Source organism: Piliocolobus tephrosceles, chromosome 16 (genome assembly GCF_002776525.5).
Source record: "Piliocolobus tephrosceles isolate RC106 chromosome 16, ASM277652v3, whole genome shotgun sequence".
In the NCBI taxonomy this organism is placed as follows: Eukaryota; Metazoa; Chordata; class Mammalia; order Primates; family Cercopithecidae; genus Piliocolobus; species Piliocolobus tephrosceles.
The window spans coordinates 50,035,067-50,041,865 of record NC_045449.1 but is presented as its reverse complement, the minus strand read 5'-3'; the positions used below and the strand labels follow the sequence as shown (position 1 = coordinate 50,041,865).

Here is a 6,799-nt window from a genome sequence, read left to right as displayed (position 1 = left end):
GGCATCAGTCACACCTCAACTCTACTTCATCCCAACATCTCCAACAGTGAACACACTTTGGAAAGAGGCAGAAACCTTTCTATCAGCCCTGGCTTCCAGGGGTCAGCTCTAGCCTTCCACTGTATTCCCTGGCTTGATTCTTTAGCATAAGGCTGCAAAATCTGTCTTCTGAGTCACATAGAGAGACCTACAGCAGGATCAAGATCAAGTAATATCTATCATCATAAAGACGTATTTGCATAGCATGTTATACTTGAACAAAACTTACCTAAATGCGATTTAGAGAAAATTCAATTAATTGTGACAAAACTGATGGGCATGCTATGAAACAGAACATAATTGGAGTAAATCTTCCTTGTCATTCTTGGTCTTTGGAGACGCAATAGAAATCCTTTGTTAACCTCCTAATAAACTCTTTTTCAAAAGTTATAATTGTCTGTTTCACTCATTAATTCCAAAATTAGTTGTCTTGTATAAATTTAAAAAATAACCAGTGTTTTTCCACCAGATGAAGGGGTTATTCACCCCATATATGGTCTGTGATTTCCTTCAACGGAAAGTCTCCCTGAAAGACCATTAACCTGGATTTAGTGTTTGGGAAGAAGGTGGTGGGAAAGAGAACGGCAAATTCATATGAAGGTGTCTTTAGAGATACAGGAACTATTTATTTTGAAACATTAAGTGGAGGGATCTGAAAATATTTGGAGTAAAAAAAAACAAAAACTGTACTAAGGTAATATATATCACCTTAACATATGGTATGTAATCTCATATATACATATACATAACCACATATTATATAAGCATACGTACGCCACACACACAGGCGTGTGCATGTGTGCACACACACATGCACACACTCAACCACAATGTGCTGAAATGCTTAGGTAGAAAGTAGAAAGGAGCAGCAAAGGGTAGCGGAATACAGTGGCCAGGAGGAGTGTGGAGTCTGCTAGGCTGGATGGTAGGGAGATGCCTTTGGTTCACCTTCCTCTCCTCGTTCCTGCCTTGGCACTCAAGGACTCCTTGCGACTTTCTGTATTTCTATGATGTGGGCCTGGAACTCTATGCTGCAGTTCTGTGCTAAGGTTCTCTGCTCAGTTACCTGGGGTCCGCGTCAGATGATGGAGAACCGTGAGTGGGTTATTTGACGGAAAGGCCTCTTTTGTCCTAGTGAGCCTTGAGCTTTGGTCCCACCTGTTTTTATTTATATGCAGTTGGGACCATCATTTTGTCACATTACTGCCTTCAATGGCAACCAGATTTACCAATGTTTAAAAAAACAAAAACAGCAATCAAGTAAGGAAACCCAAGGCCCAGCCCACAAATGAGATTGAGTCTCGTTTTTCACTTCTCTACTCCTACTTTTCTAAATCAATGATTGAAATGAAGAGATTGAGAATGGGAACTTTTAATAGAGATGAGAATATCCTCAACCTATGAGAACAGGTAGAGAGGGGCAGGAGGTAGAGTGGGGATTGGAAATTCTCTCCAAAACTTGCAGACCCTATACTTAGGTGTGGTAGAGATGTCCAGGGAAAAATACCCAAAACCCTCCATTCAGGGCTGCAGATACCAGAAGACAGCTAAGGAGACCAACCCTCAACACTTGCTTGTGGCCACCTTCTCGCCTTAAGTGTGGACCAGTCCTCTCTCTTGCATTAGGGCTAACATGGAGAGAATGCTGAGTCTCAAAGATTGATCACTCACTACTCCATTTGTCTTCAGCAGCACAATCCTATAGAATGGAGAATAGAGGATCTGAGAGTCTGGGCTCCTTTTTAGTGGAAGCTCATGTATACAAAACTTTTCTTTATTTGAGTTTGGAAGAGAAGAATCAGTAGAAAAGGTCTTTATCAACTTTAAAAATAAATAACCTGGGTAGGATACAGATTTCAATTAAATCAATGTAGAAAGTCACCTCATCATTAATCATGAATGTCTGCTGCTTGCTTGGAAGGAGGAGATAACTAATGCATTCAGAACGCTCTCTTTCTCTCTTGTATATTTCAGCAACAAAGCAGAGGCAGGAAAAAAAAAAAACAAGAATTCTTAAAGGCAAGGTTCTGTTATTCAACCCTGGGCTTTCCCAGGTGCAAGCTTAGTTTCTCTTTTCCACAGGTTCCCAGGTCTGCAGTCTCTGAGGTCATTGGCTAGAGCCAGGCCTTCTCAGAAAACACTGCTCTGAGGGGAGAGGCCCATAGCAAGGAAGCAAGGAAACCAGAAACCAGGAAATGTCTCCTAATCCCTGCCCTGCCCCTTCCTGTGAAATAAACCACAATGGCGCTGGGCTATGAGTCATACCCACTAGGAGATGGTGTAGGATGCTGTGATGAGAAGAATTACGGCTTGTTTTGGAGGCAGCATTTTTGGGTCCTGGTTTTGGATATATTGTTGACTGCCCTGACCATCAGAGTCCTCTTTTCGAGAGACCTGGCAGCCTTGTGGGGTTGTGAAGACCCCCCGTGTGTGGAAGTACCTTATAAATGGTGCAGCACGGTACCTATGTAAGGCTCAGTATTCTTGTCATTGACACTTTGACCTTGAATACGAATTCCTGGGCTCTTGGAGTCTAAGTTTGACATTGTCTAGTCCCAGTAAAACATTCTACTCAGTCTCCTACAAAGTCTGTTTGCTCCTATTTTTGATAGACATGAAGTGAGCTCCCATTGTCTCAGTTTGGAGAGCTTGCCTGAGAGGCGACATTTGCATTGAGACCTGAAAACAGAGAAGAAACAGAGCAGAGGGAAAGAGCTTTCCAGAGTGGGAGACAGCAAGTCAAGGAAGGGAGTGAGGCGGATGCCTCTGAAGGAGGGAGCAAGGCCAGGGCATCTAGAGTGATGAGTGGGGGGGAGCAATCGGCCTGTATGTGTGGGCAGTGGCCAGGGTACATGGGGGCTCGCCAGCTCTGCGGGGGATCCAATTTCATTTCAAGGGAAGAGGAAAGCCTTGGGAGAGTTAAAAGGATTAATTTGATTGACATTTTTATTAAAAGGAGCGTGTTGGCAGCTGAATGGAAAATAGGTTTACTGAACACTAACGTTTAAAGTTTCAGGGTAGTGGATGACAGTTACAAGTCAGGTATGTCTTTTTTTATGTTTCAAAGAAGAATCACTGACATCTAACGACTGCTCACCTTTCTCATCAAAAACAGGGGAGTCTGGAAGCAGGCACCAAAAGTCACAAGAATGGCTCCAACTCTAAAAGGATATGAGGATGACATGGCCTGTCCCTTGTTATTGCAAAATGCACACCAACAACTTGATGAAGTTACGCGCCAGGCAGTTGGGCCCAGGCCCCGCCGGGCTCCTGGCTGAGCCTGCTGCAGGTGTGCAGAGGTAGCGTTCCCTCACCCTCACTTTTTTTTTTTTTTTTTTTAACATGTAGGGACAAGCACAGGACTGAAATGTAAACCCTAGGGAAGATGTACAGCCTCCCCAGTCAAAGACATATTTACAAAGAAATTCAAACACGTGCTCAGCTGCGGGCTGGATGTGATGGTATCTACACAAGATGACTTCCTGCAGCGTCAACGACCCCCACAAGCTAAGGCTTGGGTGTGGCACATGTGAGTGCGTGTGTTTAAAGTTTTAAAAGTGGTTAAAAGGTGCAAAAAGAAAGGCTAGAAACCAAACCCCAGAAAAATCATGTATTTGAAAGTGACTGTTTTAGTTTTCAATCTGGTTTCAGTCTTGTAACCTCTAACTGTATCTCACCCTGAAGTGTGTTACTAGGCTTTTAAAGCCGCGGGTTCTTAAACTGAAAATGGGAGACTAATAACCACCTCATTTTCTTTTAAATAAGGGTAGAATGAGATTATGTTGCAAAGGTGCTCAACCCAACCAGATACATCGTAGGTGTCCAGTTAAACGGAGTTCCTATTCACTTCCTTAGCAGCGCTGCATTCTGACCCCTTTCCTATTGCTCAGGACACGGACTCCACAGCCTTGAGAGTCAAAGGTTTTGTTCATTCGAGCCCTTCAGTACCCAGGTGAGAATCTAGTTTCAGGTCCTCTCAAACTGAGGGTTGTAGAAGACAGGCCAGACGGGGCAAGAAACTGAAGAATCTGAGCTCGAGGCTGAGAATCAGAGAAAAAAGAATTCAGATGTGCCTGCATGCATCTGTGTGGGTCTGTGCACCTTTGCTTGTGTGTGTGAGTGCAGGTGTGTGTGCGTGCTGTGTTAGGAGGAAGATGGCTAATTATGATTATGAAACTGGTGGCATTTTCGCTGATTATAACAATCAGAATTTTCAAATGGAAAGATTAAAGCACAGAGCTGGTGGTATCAAAGTCATAGGAATTTCAGTCACTTTATGGGAACTGATTTCCACTTATGCCTATTTTCTTTTTTCTTTTTTTTTTTTTGAGACAGAGTCTCGCTGTGTAACCCAGGCTGGCGATATCGGCTTATGGCAAGCTCTGCCTCCAGGTTCACGCCATTCTCCTGCCTCGGCCTCTCAAGTAGGTGGAACTACAGGTGCCTGCCACCACGCCTGGCTAATTTTTTGTATTTTTAGTAGAGACGGGGTTTCGCCGTGTTAGCCAGGATGGTCTCGATCTCCTGACCTCGTGATCTGCCCGTCTCGGCCTCCCAAAGTGCTGGGATTACAGGCGTGAGCCACCGCGCCTGGCCACTTATGCCTATTTTCTACACAGGAAAGCAACAATTAAGTATATCATTAAAAGCCTGGGTAAAATTTAACCTATTTGTATTTCATTTTAATAATTATTTCAGACCTGCACATGCTGACTTTGTCTTGGTTGGTCGTGGACACTGGCTGACTGCTGGCCACTGTGAAACATGAGGGTTACCAAGACCCTGAGAGCAGAGACTGTGTGGTCCATTGTCAAAGAGCCAGGGGGACATGGGGGAGGGTCACCATGGGAAGTGACCACAGGCCATGCATGGTAGTGCACAGGTATGACCATCACAGAGGGATGTGCCTCTAAGAAGGGTGCATTCTGGGGGCAGGGAAAGGACATAGATGAGAGAGTTTCAACCCGTTCTTGATAAATGCTCAATTAGATTGGTTCCCCAAGGCAGCATTTCATGAACTGAAGTGCAGAGACACTTCAGCGGGCTCTGAGAGGGAAAATATTCCATGGGTGAGAGATGGAGAGAGGAGCATCTGGAATTGGGCAGCTGAACTTTGGTGAGCTCTGTTACCCATTTGGATGTCAAAGATTTTAGAAAAGCCGGTGTCTGCCTCACTGCTGTCCATTTAACTGAAGGTTTACACTTGTGCTCTAAGATTGTTACTAAAACAGAGAGAGAAAGGAGACAAAGAGGAGCACGAGGAGGAAGGAGGGAGAGTGAGTGAGGAAGGAAGAAAGGCAGGGAGGAAGAAAGGAGGAGGAGAAGAAAACAAACTGTCCATTGCAGTTGTCTTAGGCATTTAGTAAATTGTCAGTTTTTTTGCTTGGTCATTGTTTGCCGCCCTGTTTCTGTCACTACCTTGCCTTTGTCTCCATTTCTAGCCCCACGTTCACCCCTTGGATTTAATGGTAGATCCAGCTTTTCTGGTTCTGTCCTTGGGTGCCTCCAGGGCATTATTGGCCCCTATTCTCTCTAACTTTTCCTGGTTCTGGCCTTTGGTGCCTCCTGATATCTGCCCCCATTCTCTCTAGCTTTTTCTGCTCTTGACCTCTTAACCAGGTCTACAGTAACCGCTGTGCACCACTAATGGTTTAGAGAAAGGCTCTCTCTCTGGGTGGATGCAGCCTGCAGGTGCCTGGTTTGGCAAGCAGCACATAAGCTGGTCTCTATCCCACCCTGCAGCTGGGTGCTCTTGTGCCTGGCACAGCTCATACCTGCATATTGCTGCCCTGGAACAATCCATGCAGCTGGCTCAAAACCCCGTCCCTGGACTCCATCCGGCCATTCTCCCTGCTAGATTAGCACTTGAGTCAGAGAGTTTAAATAATTTAGAAGAATTTTCACATTTTAAAATTGAACCTTGTGGTACTTTTATGGTAGACACAAAGTAGGCACACAATAGGTGCTCAACAAATAATTACTAATCTGCCTGCCTGAAATGCATAACCTATTTAGGGCAGATGAGGAGATGAGGCATAGAGGTGTTGCTTGAGCAATGTCATGCAGCAAAACAAGTTTTTGTTTATCAACAGAAGATGCACCTAGGCAACTGAGAAGAGCAGTAAACATGTGTGTACAGGATTGTCTTTTTTCTAATGAGAAGGGAGTAATTCTTCCTTCTCTCAACCTTGATGCTGTTTTTTGAAGGCAGTATGTTATTCTTAGATTAACAATCATGACACTCAGGATTAGATGTGAAACTTCATGGTGAAATAACTTTGGTGGCAAGAACAGGGGTACAGAATGCAACATTTGAACCAAGCCCAACAGTAAACAGAAACTAAGAACTAAACTGGTTTGCCTACACAAAGATTGCATTTGTGCCAAGGGTTTTTCCAGTTTTCAGAGGTGCTTAAGTATAAACCCAGAAAGTTGCCTGACATGGTCACGTCCCTGTGGCTCTGTGATATGCTGAGACTGCAAAGGTTTGGTCTGGTCTGCTGCCCTCTTTTCCATAGAGCTCTGGGCATCTCTTGCTAGACATAAAACTCAGGGGCTGTTGAATCAAAGGTGGTCAAATGTAACCATGTGAGGCATCCATTCTAGAAAGTTTTGGATTATAATTGAGAGAGTCAGGATGTGTCTAAATTTTTTCTTTTTTACCCCTTTAGTGATCATTAGGTTAAGCTATAACTGATCACAAGTAAAGACCTGGTGAAAAAGTGAACTTCTTGTATGGACCAACAAGTTCTCTCAAATT

The 6,799-nt window shown here is 44.1% G+C and overlaps 1 protein-coding gene across 2 annotated transcripts in view; it reads left to right on the top strand.

Annotated features, from left to right (window-relative positions):
- Nucleotides 1-3,697: 3,697 nt before the first annotated feature.
- Nucleotides 3,698-6,799, top strand: part of LOC111537415 (keratin-associated protein 17-1) — a 26,958-nt gene continuing 23,856 nt past the window's right edge. Inside the window, exons 1-2 of one of the 2 annotated variants that reach the window (XM_023204152.2) lie at nucleotides 3,698-3,991; nucleotides 4,375-5,155. The gene's annotated coding sequence lies outside the window, so the exon portion shown is untranslated. Of the gene's footprint in view, nucleotides 3,992-4,370; nucleotides 5,156-6,799 lie in introns of both variants that reach the window. The other variant, XM_031934336.1, reaches the window with a different exon arrangement.